Source organism: Panthera pardus, unplaced genomic scaffold (assembly GCF_024362965.1).
Source record: "Panthera pardus isolate Hobbes unplaced genomic scaffold, ASM2436296v1 HiC_scaffold_16, whole genome shotgun sequence".
Classification (NCBI taxonomy): Eukaryota; Metazoa; Chordata; class Mammalia; order Carnivora; family Felidae; genus Panthera; species Panthera pardus.
The window spans coordinates 121,895,831-121,910,738 of NW_026526721.1; the positions used below are offsets into that span (position 1 = coordinate 121,895,831).

General features: G+C 49.3%; 1 protein-coding gene and 1 long non-coding RNA gene across 3 annotated transcripts in view; one reads left to right on the forward strand and one right to left on the reverse strand.

Moving 5' to 3' along the window:
- CLSTN2 (calsyntenin 2) overlaps positions 1 to 14,908 on the reverse strand; it is a 603,527-nt gene that overhangs the window by 43,547 nt on the left and 545,072 nt on the right. The gene's annotated exons all lie outside the window — the stretch shown is intronic.
- LOC109260032 (uncharacterized) lies at positions 9,188 to 14,468 on the forward strand. Its single transcript, XR_002076825.2, has 2 exons — positions 9,188 to 9,479; positions 13,961 to 14,468. It is a non-coding gene; the product is annotated as an uncharacterized LOC109260032 (long non-coding RNA).

Here is a 14,908-nt window from a genome sequence, read left to right on the forward strand (position 1 = left end):
CAAGAGTAGGCAGGTGGCATATTTCAGAGCCTCATGTTCTCTGAGGCATGGAGAAATCTCTAGCCAGTCCCAGGGTGGGGTTGGAAGAAGGTGGCAGTGCTGTGACCCTGACCGTATCCCGTGCTCTTTGAAATGTGGGCAGAGCATGAGAGTCAACCAGGCAGCCCTGGGGGGCCCCCCTGTCCTGGCCGCCATACCACCCTCTTGGCAGCCATCCTCTCAGGCATGACTGCTGTGTAGGACCCATGTGCTGACTGACTCTACATCACTTCACACTGCTGACGCTGGGAGGAGAAGGATCTTCTGGCTCGCGTCCTTTCACGATACTTACAGCATTTTTGTAGGACAAAAAAAAAAAATTCCAAGGAAGAAACAAAATAATTCCATAACTAACAGTAGCGGTGACCCCTTTCAACATAGGAATCTTTTCCTAGGTATTACCCCCCCAAGTTTTCCGAAGCATGATTCATGAACAGCAGCCCCGTGATGCCCTGAAGAAAAACAGCGACCATGTATACTGGGTCTTGTTTTTTTTTTTTTGGATTTCCCATTTCATTTGCATATCCAAGGCTCCCAGCAGCCTCAGAGTATGAAGTATATGCCTATAATAACTTTCCAACCTTGTTGGAAAATGAATTTTTCTATTTATAGCATTCCTGTAAGCGTCCTGTGAAACAACAGTGGGAGAAGGTCAATTTGGATCATACTGTGTATATGATTTGAGTTTGCTGGCTTCACTTAATGTCAGCATTAAAATGCCTTTACCAACTTCAGTTTAGATGGCTGTATAGTATGCATATACTAAACCATATTTAAATATGTCCTTAGAATCACGTATTAATTATGTACCAGCAATTATAAAACATGCTGTAACCTAATACTATATTTATTTATGAATAATTATTTGCCTGCATTTCTGATTATATCCTTGGGAAAGATTCATGGAAGTGCAATTACTGAGTCAAAGGTTGGAGGTATTTTGAAGGCTCATGACACACGCTGTCATTTTTTTTTCCGGCAGAAGTTTGTGCCTTTTTGTTCTCCTGCCCACAGACTCTAAGAGCATTCGTGCATTGTACCCTTACCACATTGAGTGTTAATAAAATATACAATCCTGGCAATTTGAAAGGGGATACATTTTATCTCATTTTAAGATGGTTCACAAAAGATGGCAAGATTTATATTCTCCAAGGTCAAAAGGGAGGGCCTTCTGGGAGTGGGGAGCTCCCTGAGCTAAGACTCGAAGACAGGAATGCTGGGGAGCTTCCTACTTAGCTCCTGATTGGGCATCTTTGAACTCAGACTAGGTGAATGCTTGCAGACTTCTGGCACCAAGTAATCTACGAAGGCTGCCCAAGGAGATGCCTAGTTAGGGTTTCACTAACGTGGATCTGTGATTAGGAGGAGACCTGCATTAGCCCTCTGTTAGAGTTGGAGGGACAAACTGTAATAAAAAAATGATCAAGCCAGGAGGCAGCAAAAATAAATGTGTCAGTGCAATGGCTCAACCGTGAGAGAAGGAGATTAGGCAAAGTGACCTTTCCTGGGGGGAGAGAAGAACTTTAATTCCTGACTGTTCATGAATCACTGGTGAATGCAGTTGGCACCAAGCATGTCCCGTGTCATCCCCTGAGGCGGTGCCCAGGACCTTGGTGGGGCCAGAGACCCTTTCTCTGTGAAAACTTGCAGGTATGTTCTCAGGATGGGCGGCTGGGATGCTGTTTAGCTGGCAAGTGAAGCAGAGACCAGAGACCCGGGGACACGTGTTGAGGAACGGTAGGTAGCAAAGACGATGCCAAAGGAGGTTGTGTTGGGAGTAGGAGGGTACTCCAGGGTGAGTCGGGCCATGGAAGCCTCCCACTAGAGAGGAGGAGAAAATCAGGCTGCTGACTGGTCGGTCCAAATATCCTCTAAAGCGTGCAGCCCCTGGCACATAATAGGTGGGAGGCAAAAGTATCTCACGTTGAATTGCTACACTCAAACATTCCTGATTTCCTGGAAAAACCAATCCGGAGCTGGCACTGTGGCCCTTTAAACGATATCTGCACTGGGAGGCGGATGGCAGGGGAAGAAACACAGGCACCCAGTATGGAGGGGTCAGGCTGGTCTGGGAAGGGCCAGGGTGGGAGAGGAGGCCACAGGGATAGATTGGGAAGTGAGACCCAAGGATCTGAGGTGCTTTTATTCTTCAGGCAGCAGGAGGTGTGGGGGGGTTGGGGCAGGGGGGAGGAGGATGGTAGTCATAACAACAATCAATCCTGGAACATGCTTTTCCCTTTTAAAGAAGCTTTTCATACTCCTTACGCTAGTGAATCCTCGCTGCAACCCGATACAGGAGGAGTGCCAGTTTGACACAGGCACCTTTACAACATAAAGGGAGAGAAAGGATATGGTTTCTGATGTCGAGGAGCGGATGTCGGGAGTTAGGTGTAACAGGCACCCCACTCAGGCTTCCACACTCAGCCTCTCGTGTCTCTATTTCACACACAACCAGTGGCTCAGCTTCGCATACTCACCGCTGAATCAGGGTCTGGTGCAGACACTTACCTCTTGAGTGATGGGCTTGCGTGTCAGATTGTCCCCGAGTGGCCCACCTGACGTGCTACAGGCACTTCGGACGCACGGGGTGTCCAAAATTGAGCCCAACACCCCCCATGCTCCAGTCCCCCCTTCGTCCCCTCCTGAGTCCCTGCCTCAGCAAGTGCTCCTCATCCTATGTATCGTCCAAGCCAGAACCCTGGGCATTGCTTTAGACTGCCTCACCCTTTCCCTCCCTCCTGCCCGCGTACAGCCAAGTTCTGATGATGCCCCTCTCATCGACTCTCCTCTGTCTACCTTCACTCCCGCTCAGAATTTACAACATGCACTGGAGAGGGGGAGATTGAGGGAGTGCGTCTGTGACAGGCTACTGCAAGAGGGAAAGCACCTGGGCCAGGGGAGAGGCCCATCTGCAGCAGGGGGATGGCCGGAAAGGTCTGGTGTGAGTGTGGGTGGGCAGAGCCTGTAGACTGCTGGTGGCCAGCAGGCGGCGCTGCGCTGGGGGAGCCAGAGAGAGACAGCCAAGAGGACGCGGGAGGGAGTCATGCAGGCCAAGCCTGGGGAGAATGGGCCAGGGCTCACACCCGTTTTAACAACTTCTGGGGAAGCATGTTGTGGGCTTTGGGAAAATAATTGAAAAATTTAAATCCTGACTCCTTCACCTGTAAAGTGAGGATAATAAAGAGTACCCAATCAGAGGGTTATTGTGTGAAGGGAGCTAAAATAAAGCATATACAATGCCGAGCACGTGTTTGCAGCCTGAGCAGATATGCAGACCCCTTTCCTTTTCCAAATACATTGAGATGCTGCATAAAACAGAACAGCGATAATGACAAAACAGAACAAATAAGAGAGTTAGAAGTCCTTAGGTATAAAAAGCAAACAAAACCCCCAAAGCTGCACCTGACTGTTGTTGGAAGCAAATGACTGCTGAGGGGCTATGGCCCACCCTTTCTTCTTTTTTTTCTTTTATTTTTTTTTAATGTTTATTTATTTTTGAGAGAGAGAGTGAGACAGAGCGTGAACGGGGGAGGGCCAGAGAGGGGGAGACATAGAATCGGAAGCAGGCTCCAGGCTCGGAGCTGTCAGCACAGAGCCCAACGCGGAGCTTGAACCATGAACCCTGAGATAATGACCTGAGCCAAAGTCGGGCGCTCAACTGACTGAGACACCCAGGTGCCCCATGCAGCCCACCCTTTCAGCCGTGGTTTCAAAGCCAATGGGAGAGAGGAATGTAGACTCAGGTCCTTCACCTGGAAAAACTCGACCTGACACGTCTGCATAAAGCCTGCAGCTGCAGAGGGGCCATATGAAGCCTGTGTCCTGGGACAATGGCAGCCATGGATGGACGGAGGGAGGCAGGGAGGAAGTTGGACGATGGCTCTGGAACAGGTCACCTCTGCGACGTTAGACCTGCAAGCCTGCTCTGTGCGTGTGCATCGGCTCCAAATGTACACAGCCTGCCTGATGCAGAAACCTGGAACTCAGACACAAACTTAACAACGCATTCACAAAGTCTCTAGGCCCTCCACAAAGACATAGTCGGAATCTATTCTACATATGCTCACCACCCAGGGCTTAGGCAGGACAATTCCTGCTGGCCTTGAGCTCAGGGTTAAAATTTACAAAACAAAGAGGAAGCAATCCTTTGTGTGTGAGAGAAAAGGCAGACAAAACAAATGATCAAACCCACATTCAGGGAACCACAGAAAATGGAGCAATTAGAAAGGAAATAGAGGAAAACAGGTCTGAAAAAGAATCAAAGAAAAATTCCAGAAACAAAAGACATAGTTATTGAAATAAAAATAAATCAAGAAAACTGACAATGGCATTAGAGAACTGGCTGATAGATGAGATTAGAGAACAGCGAGAATTTGATAAAGAAACAAAGAGGTGTATGGATTCTATGGCTGATCAAAGGACATATTCCAACAGACAGCCTGACAGATGTGTGTGGGGAGGGCCCCCCCCCAGGTGACCGCAGGGGGGCTGGGCTCCTGAGGACCTCTTGCATCCTGCCGATGCATGTACTACTCTATTGTAGCGCCTCGCATTCTAGAAAGCCATTCTTTACTTCCACAGCCCCCTCCTGTGACAAATTAGAGGACAGTGGACACACAGAGCCCCCTAGCCCCCGCCCCACAGGACATGTTTGAAGGGCAAGTCAAAACCAAACTTCCCTTCCTGAAACGGAGAGCGATTGAACCAGGAGTGTTGAAACCATGCAAATCAAGTTCTCACTGTGGACTTGCAAGGCCCTTTGGCCTCAGGCCGCTGTTTGGGAACATTTAGAAAGATGAGGTTTTGGTCACTGCCAAGACCAACCTCATGCCAAAGCAAAGATGCCACTCTTATTTGCAAATCTCTTTAAGATCTTCCCAGGAGGTCACCTGCACCTCCAGACTGGCAGGGAGAAGTACAGTGTGTTTTCGGGGAAGGTGATTATGACAGCTCAGAAAGCACCCGCTGGGCCTTCTGTCAAAAAGCAATTGCTGACTCAGGGCGGTGGAGCCCAGGGGACCGCGAAACATGAAAGGTAGCTTGTGTCAAAGAGACCACCTCCATTTGCAATTTGGTTGAGCAACATTTGGGCCAATCCCCAAAACAATCCTGAAAATCTGTCCTTGCAGTTTGTGCCTGGAGCACGTAAATCAAGACTTGCTCGCACCCACGATTTAAACTCGTCCAGGGGGAGAGAAAATACACCTTTATTATGCGCTGATGATATGCCTGGCACCATGCTATGGTTTTTGCGTATGTAATTACGATAGGAAAAGATAGGAGAAAATAGGCAGAGAGGGTTAGGACCTGAGGTCCCTGGGTGCGGAAAAACACATAGTTTGGAACAATGCTGGGCGTCTCTGACCACAGCAACCCCGCTGGGGTGTAAGGTTCCTCCTAAGAATGTATCAGACACCATCTACCCCCCTGAGGTTCCCCTCAGGAATTTGACAAAAGACCTAACTAAAAATAAGTAGTAGACCACAAAGCGTATGACCCACAAGGAATGATGTGGCTACAGACCACCGCTCATGCAATGGAATCAAGCCGATCAGGAAGGGACAGCCCTGCACCTAGAGCCATCCAGCCAGTAAGGGTGGAACCTGAGAAGGAATGATGGGGAAGGGAAGGGAGAGACGACCAGAACCTTATAAAACAAGGACCCTTGCCTATAGTCACGGGCATTCCCTTTCGAATGCCCCCTCTCTGTAGACAGCTTTCACACCATTCTTCCTTTCTGATCTTATACTCTAATAAGCTTTCGCCTGCTGCTCATTTTGCGTCCACCTCTTCATCCTTCGAAGCGGCGAAACAACGAACCCCCCATATTGAGGTAGAGAATTCCGCAACATAATCAGCTTCTTGGATCAGCGGTTCATTCTTCCCCACCACAGCCTTTCAGCAATGCCAGTCAGATCTCCCTTCCCCATCCCTGGAGGACAACCCTGGGAAGATCCCTTAACTTCCAGATCTTACTGATGGATGGCCTCATTTTTACGTGTTAAAATGGTACTTCAGTTAGTCTCTCGTCCAAACCAAAGCTTCTCTCCCCAGCCTGGGTCTGATCTGCAAACTCTACAAAGGCCCATGGAGGTAGGGTTGGCAGCTTCATGGGGGAGCCAGATGTGTGGGGGCAGCAAACCTGCACATGAAGTGGGCATTGTACATTCTGGGTGCTGGGTCTCCCACACGAGTAAGCAAGAAGAATGGGGCCAACCAGCGGAGATGAGGCCCCTCTTTGGCCATCACTCAGGAAAGTGTGACCCTTTCAGGCTTCTTTCCCAAGTGGGTATTTTGTAAAACACGGTCCTGCAAGATATATCATGAACAATGGGGTCAGGGTCAAAATTAGAAAAGCTTCATGTTACACAGTTAATCAGGTTTCTTCTAGCAAGACTCCACGGACCAGTGGTTCTCAAAGTGTGGTCCCTGGACCAGCAGCATCGGCACCAGCTAGTGTTATGGACTGGATGTTTGTATCCTCTCCAAATTCATATGGTGAAGCCCTAATGCCCAGTGTGATGCTATCTGGAGGCGAGGTCTTTGTGAAATAATTAGGTTTAGGTGACATCATAAAGGTGGGGCTCCCCTGGTGGTGCTTTTGTCCTTATAAGAAAACCGGAGCCCCTCTTTTTCTCTGCTTGTGAGGACACAGGAAGAAGGTGACCTTCTGCAAGCCATGAAGTGGGTTTCCACCAAGAACTGAATCTGCTGGCACCTTGAACTTGGACTTCCCAGCCTCCAGAACTGTGAGGAATACATGTCTATTGTTAAAACCACCCAATCTGTGGTATTTTGTTCTGGCAGCCTGAGCTAAGTCACCAAGGAACTTGTTAGAAATGCAGATTCTCCGGCTCTACCCCGGATCCAATGAACAGAAACCCTGCAGGTGGGGCCCAGCAGTCTGTGTAACAGGCCCTCCGGATGTTCAGACAAGTCAAGTTTGAGACCCTTTGCCTCAGAGAATTTAATACGCTAATGTGGTCGATAGACTAGTCAGTTTAGCAAATTTGTTCACCGCGTTTATCCTGTTTGCCTGTTAGGCACCTATGAATATCACCTGAAACAAACAAAAAAATCTCAGAAGACGCTTGCTGTGAAATTCATTAAGTTCGCCGAACACATATTAACAGAGTACCCAATGTGTCCCAGGCAACTTCCGGGCACTGGGGATGTGACAGTGAACAAAACAGGGAGATTTCTACCAGTCCCTTCCCACTTTCCAGCGTTTGCCCTAGTCTCTCCCCTCCCCCACCGTCCCGCCCCTCCGGTCCCCGACTGACTTCCCTGCCTCTGCTCACACACGTTGGCTGTAGCTCTTCCTTTTGAGCAGTAGGATTCCCTTGCCCCCAAAGCAAAAGGCCTCTCTTAAGCTTGCCAAGCTTTCTCCCGCCTCAGTTGTTGCTTCCAGGACATGCCATCGAATTCCTCGGGGGATATTTTCCTCATGAATTTACTGAACAGCTGACACCTGTCAGGGCCCCAGGGCATGCACTGGAGCTGCGGAGGCAGGCCAGAAAGCACATGTCTTAAATTTGACAATTAGGAAAGGGACGATTTCTCCCCAGGTGTGCTTTCCCTGATCACAGTCAGCTGCACAAAGACCAAGCCGATTGCTCGCCCTGACACAGGAAAGGTGTGGAAAGCGAGATGCTTTGGCTTGGGGCCGAGGTGGGTGCTGCTCCCAGACTGTGAGCCTGTCGCGGTCGGTACAGCCTAAGAGGCGCGATGGCCACTTAACAGTGAGCGCTTGTAGACGGACCGACTGACTGAACGAATGAATGATTACAGTAAAACCAGCCAAAGCCAGCGACACTGGAAACGGATCTTTTAGAAAAGGGGGACGTGGGGGCCCAGCTCAGAGAGCTGGAGCACGGTTCTGGGGGTAAAGCTGTGTCTGTGTCAAATACTTAGAATTCTGACAAGCTCACCAGGATGGCAGTCCAAGAGACAGGGTTGAGAAGGTCCAGCAAACATGGAAAGTTCTGGATAGAAAACGAGGCAAAGGAAGGAGGGTGAAGGTCATCAGATACAGGGGAGTCCGGAGAAGACCCTGACGAGGGAAGGTCCCAGGCATGTCGCGAAGGCCTCCTCACGGCCTCTGGCTTCAAGGCCCATCCTGGGGGTACCTGCATCTCTGTGCGTTCCCACCAAGAGGCAGTGGCTTTGAAGAGTCAGGTCAGAGGAAATTTCAGCTGCACCCTCTTACCTGGGCTGGGACCTGGGGCAATTTTCTCAAACTTTCTTAAACTTGGTGGTCAGTTTCTTCATCTGTAAAATGGGTAGAACACCTGTGTTGCAGGAAGGTTTGTTTATTCCGTGGATATTTATTGGTAGCAACTATATAGATCAGGAATTGTTCTAGGTGTTGAGTGTATAAAGTGAGCAAAAACAGACGCAGTTCCTTCCCTAAGGGAGTAGACAGAAAATACTCGCATAAATAAATGTAATGTTCTAACTGAAAGAAATACTATGCAGGGGCGGTACAAGGTGCCATATGAGCTCAAAGTTGGGAGATCGGAGCTAGTTGTGGCAGTGAAGAAGTCAGGGTGAAGGAAAAGGAGGCAGGTGAATGGGCCGGTGGGGGTAAGAAGGTTCCAGGAGGAGGGAAGGGCAGGGACAATGGCCCTGTGGTAGGAGCACCGAGGGGACGGGAGAGCTTGTGACGTGGTGCTGAGGACTTGGCAGGGCTGGTGTCTGAGCCTGGAGAGGGACCTAGGACAGATCAACGCTGGGGCTCTGGAGCCAGGCCTCCAGGGTTCACGCTCTAATTTGACCCCTTCCTGGCTGTGTGATCCCAGGCCAGTCACATTCCCTCTTTGTGCCTCGGTTCCTTCATCTAGGCAATGGAAATAACAATAGTAACTACCTCCTGGGGTTTACCCAAGTCCCTCACAACATTCATGGCACATACTTAATTTTACATTTTGTAAGTAGCCACATTAAAAAACTAAAAAGGAACAGGTGATACTAGCTTTAATAATACACTCTAATCCAGGGGCACCTGGGTGGCTCAGCCGGTTAAGCGTCTGACTCCTGATTTTGGCTCAGGACATGGTGTCACAATCGTGGGGTGTAGCCCCATGTCTGGGCTCAGGGCGAGTCTGCCTGAGAATCTCTCTCCCTCTCTGCCCCTTGCCCACTCATTCTCCCTCTCTCTCTCTCTCAAAATAATAACCTTAAAACAATAATATACTCTAATTCAATATATCCATTCATCATGCAACGTGTAATCAATCTTAAAATATAACATATTTTACATTCTGGTTTTCTTACTAAGTCTTTGCAGGGCACTGTGTTCGTTACATCGTCAGCACACCTTGCTTCAAACTGGCCGGATTTCAACTGCTCAACAATCACGCATGGCTAGTGGCTATGCTGCTGGTCTGGCCAGCCTTTGGCTCTGAGATCCATGGGGCAGGGCCTTGCCTGGACTCCAGGTATGTGGTAGGTTCTCGATAAATGCAGACTGCACATGTGAAAGCATGGATGCATGGGAGAACAGCAGTCATGCTCTGCAAAGCCCCCGTCTGCTCTCATTTGGCTTCCTCCTCTGTTACGGGGCACACAGCATTTCAGCCATGATGGGGATCAAATCCTGGGTACCCAGTGCCAAATGACCTTTCCGAAGAGAAGGTGAGAGGTGCACTTACGGACCTAGAGGCCCAGAAGGCACCATTAGGAGGACCATGTGAAGAAAGAACGGTGGGGTGGTGAAGATTCATGAGAATAGGCCCCATCCTGGGAGCCCTGGGCCTTCTGCCTGTAGGCAGAGGGAAAGGGGAATGGACGGAAGGCGAGGGGGCTTCTCCCAGAAGGGCTCTCTCAATTTCCTAGGACCTTGGCAGGAGAGGCAAGAGTTGGCAGAAGGAAGACAAGGTGGGGGGACACTTTGGTACAAAAATGTTCCTTTCTGTGCTGAATTTCTCTTCTTATTCCTTATTAGATAAGCAGCAGTGAGCAGTCACACATCACCCTTTTCACACTCAGGGAGGGTGACATTTGTGGGCAGCTGCAGAAGGACAGGGTCCCCTGGTGCCTACAGGGCCCAGAGTGCAGTGGGGGCTCGCTTAAGGAGCCCCAGCTTGTTGGCAGTGGGGCTGGAGCCCAGAACTCCTGTTTCTCATCCTCAGGCCTATGCTTTTGAAAGTTATCTCCTGGCAAAGATGAGAATAAATCATAAGCTCTTTGAAGAGAACCCCGGTATATTAAACAAATAGGTTACTGAGATGCAGTTAACTATTCACTAATGTATTTGCAGAAAATTAATTTTTCATTCCGCCACTCAGAATATTGAGCCTGGCTGTTCATAAATACACAGTCTGACTCCTCCTTGCAAGTTTAAATAAAAAAAAAAAAAAAAAAGAGGACTCTCCCAGTGGATATCTTTAGAGAAACATAATTATAATTTAGTTGACAGATCTCATATCTCGGTGCTGGCGAATAAACCTCCCCTGAATAATTCAAATAATAAATTCTACCCCTTTGGAAAACTGAGCCGATCCTGAATGGAACTGGTTAAGCGCTTCCATCTCCAAAGACACAGCACGTGGCAGCCAGCAAGCCCGTCTCGGATCTCCCTGGGCCCTCCTCCGGTACTGGCTCCAGCCACCAGCCGTGGCGCCTCTGTCCCTCCTCGCCTTCGGCCACGTGCCTACCTCGACTGTCTGTTAGCTCTCTGGTAACCGAGACGAGTGTGCATCCCACAAGGAGAGGCTGAACTTCCAGCGCTGACCACCCCCCGCCCCCAACCACCACACACACACATGGGCTTCTCATGCTGATCTTGCTTTGGTAGCATTTGGAGTGCCTGGGTGTGATTGAAGGCTAATGTTAGCGGGCTCAGGTCACTGTATGACATCACTGCTCCGGAAGAGATCTGTCCCAGCCACGTGTGGATCACCTGTTCCCCTCGCAGAGCAGTTTCTGTAGAAAGGCCTCTTTGCAGTTCACGGGGGCCTCCAGGGAAGGCACGTGAATAGGTTATCTCTGCTTGGAATTCCCGGCGAAGAAACCGGGTACATTCTTGGAAATATAAGTCAGTCCGTGAAGTCTGGGAGAACTTGTAGAACCCTTTCGGGAACAGTCACAGGCCGAAATTCATCACGACATCCAACATCTTAAGGCCAGTCTGTCAAGGATATTTGCCAAGTGGAATTTTCACCCCTGGCTTTTGGTCTCGTAATAAAGCTTTGGGAACAGTTTAAAATCCAGCAAGAGCCACCCTCCCCCCTCCCCCCTAAAATAAAGCAACCCAAAGAAACACAAAAATCTGCCCAGCGCCGACCTTGCCTTGCTTTGGAGAGACGGTGGGGTAGTCTGACCAGCTCCACGCCCAGACTCAGTGTGGACTTCTGAGAGCTGGTTAGGTGCCACGCATGTGTTGGTTCCAAGCTTCAGCCTGATGGCAGATGTCAGAAAATATATACGGCCCTCTCCGTTAACTGAGGCAAGTATGTCTCATTCATCCTGGCTTCTGTCAGAGCCGCAGCGTTCAGGGACCAGGTTTTGCCACATCTTTGAAGAAGACTGGGAAGGCCTACATCCACGACTCTGTGTTGGCCTTCGTATTAGTTTGCTCGGGTTACTGCAATAAAGCACAACCCCCTTGGCTTCAGACAGCAGGAACTTGTCGGTCTCACAGTTCGGCAGGCCAGAGGTCTGAGAGCAAGGTGTTGGCGGGTTGGCCCTTCTGTGGGTTCTGAGGGAAAATCTGTTCTGGGCCTATTTCCTGGCTTCTGGTGGCCACAGGCATTCTTGGCTTGTGGGTGCAGTCTTCCCTCCTATCTTCACATGGTATTCTCCCTGTGTGTTTGTGTCTTCACATGGCCATCTTCTTATAAGGACACCAGTCATATTGCAGTAAGGGCCCCCCCTACCCCAGTATGACCTCATCTTAAGTAATTTAATTTGCAACAGACCTATTTGCAAATAACGTCACAGTCTATTATTGGACATTAGGGCTTTAACATATTTTTTGGAGGGATGCAATTCAGTCCGTAACAGCCTTCTCTTGGTCCCCCCATGTTCTCACCGTGCGGGGGTAGGGGCATAGAAGGTGCTCAAAGGATGTGTGCAGTATTCCATCCTATCACTCACCATGTCAGAAACTGCAAAGGGGCAACCTAGAATTACCACCATTCTCTGGTGTGAGGAAAGAACACTCTTTGAATCCCGTAGGATAATAAGAGTAAGCTGTTATATGTGTTCAGGAAGTGCTATTTCATTTCATTTCATTTCATTTCATTGAGCGAGAGATGTGGGGCTTGATCCCATGACTCTGGGATAATGACCTGAGCCGTAATCAAGAGTCGGATGCTCAACTGACTGAGCCACACAAGTGCCCCAGGAAGTGCTACTTTTAAAAGGAGAATCCCTGGTTAAGTAATACAATAATAAAAGCCTCCCATTAAACGTTCTGTAGACCATATTCATTCATTCATTCATTCATTCACTTACTCATTCATTTATTAATTCAATCAGCATGCACAGAGTCTGTTGTGCACCAGACATCTGCTCCACGTGGAAGAAGCAGAGGTCCCATGCAGGAAACTTGGAGACTTGTTTCTGCCAGGCTGGGCCTCTAAGGCTCCTTCTCCAGTGATCTGGCAGAAGTGGGGAGATGCTCAGACTTGAGACCCACTTCCAAAGCAGTTATTCGAACGCCTGAGTGTGAGTACTAAGAAATCTCTATATCTATCTTTACCTTCGATTCCTGACCTAAAAACCATTGTAAATTGGGGTATTGGGAGACTCTTTTGTTGTAACATTTAGTCTCAGCAACAGTTCCTGACACAGTACTCTTAAGACCTTTGCAATTCTCTGCATGATAGGAGCATCTGACAGTAAGCCCCTAAATCCTTTGGAATTTCCTGGGCAATAGAAGCATCTTTTGTCCCAGTGAGTCGACTCTGGGTGGGCTCCTGGATGGGGGTCAGTCATCAGAAAGGCCAAGTCATGATTGGAAGCTTGGAACTTTCAGCCTCCCCTGTGCCCCCCTGCCATCCTCTGGACAAGGAAGAGGGGCTGGAAATAGTAACCCACCATACCTATATGATGAAATCGCCATAAAAGTCCCAACAGTATGGGCTTCAGGGAGCTTCTAGGTTGGTGAACACATCCAAATACAGGAGGCTGGTGCAGCCCAACTCCACAGGAACAGAAGAAGCCCCTACACTTGGGATCCATTCAGACCTCACTGTTCTTTATCCGGTTGATCATCTGTACACTTTCTCATACGCTTTATTATTTAATAAGCTGATAAATGTAAGTTAAGCGTTTGCCCGAGTTCTGGGAGCTGTGCTAGCAAATGACTGAATCCAAGGAGGGGGGTGTCTTTGGAACCTCCGATTTGTAGCCAAGTTGGACAGAAGTTGTGGGTAACCTGGGCACCTCCTACTTGCTTACTGGCATCTGAAGTAGGGGTGATGTGGGACCAAGCTTTTAAGCCGCAGGGTCTGCGTGACCTCCAGTTCAGTGCCAGCATTGAACTGGACCGTGGGACACCCAGCTGGTGTCTCAAAGCATTGCTTGATGTGGGAAAAATCCTGCACATCTGGTATCAGAAGAATTGCGAGCATGGCGTAGGGAGAGAGTAAAGGAGACGCACATGGGGTTTTCTTTGCGCACACTGAGGTTCTAAGGCAGTGTTTGGATTTATCTGGTAAGGCAGGTGCGTTGTGTAGAAGGAGGGAAGGTCGAGGACCGCATGTTCTCCAGGCCCTCATAGCTGCCCTGCCTCTCCTGTGGCTCTTCCCGGGGCCTGGATGAAGGAGACCTACCATGATGCCATGCACACCATGGGTCCTCAGTCCCTGTGTGAGCGGAAGCTCTCCCTACCGACCTGCTAAGAGAGCTGAGTCTCAGACAATTCTTTTCTCCTCTCTCCCAAACTCTTGGATAAACGTTTTGTTTTCTTTAGTAGGAACCTTCCTTGATGAGTTGCATTTCCCACGAAATCCTGGGAGACAGCCACCCTGAAGTCGCTCTCACCATGTGGGGAGAATAATCACCCCAAGGATGTCTACATCCCAACCCCTGCAACCTGCATGACATGTGTTACCTCACATGGCAGAGGGACTTCCCAGAAGTGATGAAGTAAAGGATTTTGAGATGGGGAGTTTTCCTGGAGTATCCAGATGGGCTCAGTGTAATCACAAGTGTGTTTACAAGTGAGGGAGGGAGGAAGGTGGGTCAGAGAAGTCTGGAGGTGGTAGAGGCAGAGGCTGGGGGGTGTGAGTACTGACTTTAAGGATGGAGCCCAGGACGGTGGGTGGCCTCTGGAGCGGGAAAGGACAAGGAAACCGATTCTCCCCAGAGCCTTCCGAAGGAACACTGCCCTCCTACACCTTGGTTTTAGTCCCGTGAGACCCATTTCAGACTTCTGATCTCCAAACCGTAAGATAATAAATTTGTGTTGTTTGAATCTACTAAGTGTGCAGTAACTTGTGCGGTGACAATAGAAAACAGATGCACGCATCGGAGTCCACGCTCCTTGCTTCTCCAAACACAAGATGTCTTCACCGTCATCTTTTGGTTCTATGTGCCATACTTACACATGCCTCTGTTTCGTGCCCTCTCCAGCTTCTCCGATGCCGCCCGCCCCCCAAATCAGGCACAGAGTACGCTGACCTCTCAATCTCCTCAGTATTTTTTTTAAGTTGATTTATTTATTTTGAGAGAGAGAATGAGAATGAGTGGGAGAGGGGAAGGGAGAGAGGGAGAGAGAGAGAGAGAGAGAGAATCCCAAGGAGGCTCCGCACTGTCAGTGCAGAGCCCTACGCGGGACTCAATCCCATGAACCATGAGATCACGACCTGAGCTGAGATCAAGAGTCAGACATTTAACCAACTGAGCCACCCAGGTGGCC